General features: G+C 41.2%; 1 pseudogene; it reads right to left on the minus strand.

Moving 5' to 3' along the window:
- Positions 1-573: 573 nt before the first annotated feature.
- On the minus strand, positions 574-944 carry LOC102846528 (annotated as a pseudogene).
- Positions 945-1,528: the final 584 nt, after the last annotated feature.

The following is a 1,528-nucleotide window of genomic DNA, read 5'->3' on the forward strand; positions in this document are numbered from 1 at the left end:
TTGATTCTCCATCTCTCCAAGAATTATGTCTCTTTCCAAGGAGTAACTTTACCTAGCTACATGTCCGAAGTATGAAGTTTCACCATCTTTGCTTTCAAGGAGCACTCTGACTACACTTTTCCCAAGACATATCTATTTGTTCATTTGGCAGTCCATGTGATATTCAGTATTCTTCTCCAACGACACAACTCAAAGGCATCAATTCTTCTTCTATCATCCTTATTTATTGTCCTACTCTTTGATGTGTAGTAGGTACCTGAGAAGACCATGGCCTGAATCAGGTGCACCTTAGTCTTCAAACAGAATGGTCTATTCTACATATAGATTGAAAAAGTATGGAAATAGCACACATCCCTGACATACACCTTTTCTGATTTTGAACCATGCAGTGTTTTCTTGCCCTGTTCTCACGACTACTTCCTGGTCAAAGTATAGGTTTCACACAAGCACAATTAAGCGATCTGGTATTCTCATTCCTCTCAAGGTTAGCCACAATTTTTTGTGATCCAAACAGTCAAATCCTTTTTTTTTTTAATTTGATTTTTAGTTTTGTGTTTTATTTATTTAAGAAGTTCAGGCCTTGACTGCATATTTCCGCAGTGGGTACAGGAGCTCTTTTGCTGCTGCTTCTTGGTCTTCAGGTTTTCCTCGTGCTTGTTGAGCCTTGGCGCATGGCACGTGGTTTTTTTGGGCTGCAGATCCAGGGGTTTGTACTTCTTGCCCTTATAGTATTTTCTGAGGTTCTCCTTCTGAGTCTGGTTAATAACAGTGAGAACACGGGCAATGGATTTTCGGGCAACTCGAATTTTGGAGAGCTTAGAAGCCGCACCGCCTGTCACTTCGGCGATGCTCAGCTGGGAAAGCTCCACTTTCAGATCTTCCAGCTGTTTCAACAGCTCCTCCTTCTTCTTGCCGTGAAGGTCTTGAGCCTTGATTTTGGCCATAGGTGAGCAATAGAACCTGGCTGCCGTTTGATCCAAGCCCAAGAGAAAGTCAAATTCCTTTTTATAGTCAGTGAAACACAGATAGACATTCCTCTGATACTCTCTGCTTTCAGCTAAGATCTGTCTAAGATTGGCTATAATGTCCCTTGTGCCGTGACCTCTTTTAAACCCCGCTTGCACATCTGGCAATTCTTTGTCGATGTATTGTTCCAGTTGTTTTTGGATAATCTTTAGTAGGATCTTGCTTTCGGGTGTTATTAGTGATATTGTTTGACAATTCCCACACTCTGTAGAATCACCTTTTTTTTTTCTGGAATGGGAATAAATACAGATCGCTTCCAGCCAGTTGGCCAGGAGATACTATTTAAGTTTTTTTATGTGTTCCAAAACTATATTTTAAAGTAGTCAAAAGATTTGTTTAATACAACTACTGTATGACAAGGAGGGGGCAAATTCTGCAGTGATTAAATGGATGCATAGCAAAACTCCGTAGAACAGAACAAAACATTACCTGCTTCTGCACGGTGCTCATAATTGTGGCTGTGCCTGGGTCCATTCTTGCAGCCCTGTGCCAGTTCATTCAC

The sequence above is a fragment of the Elephantulus edwardii genome, unplaced genomic scaffold (genome assembly GCF_000299155.1).
Source record: "Elephantulus edwardii isolate Elephantulus edwardi_28Jun2011 unplaced genomic scaffold, EleEdw1.0 scaffold00082, whole genome shotgun sequence".
Taxonomy (NCBI): domain Eukaryota; kingdom Metazoa; phylum Chordata; class Mammalia; order Macroscelidea; family Macroscelididae; genus Elephantulus; species Elephantulus edwardii.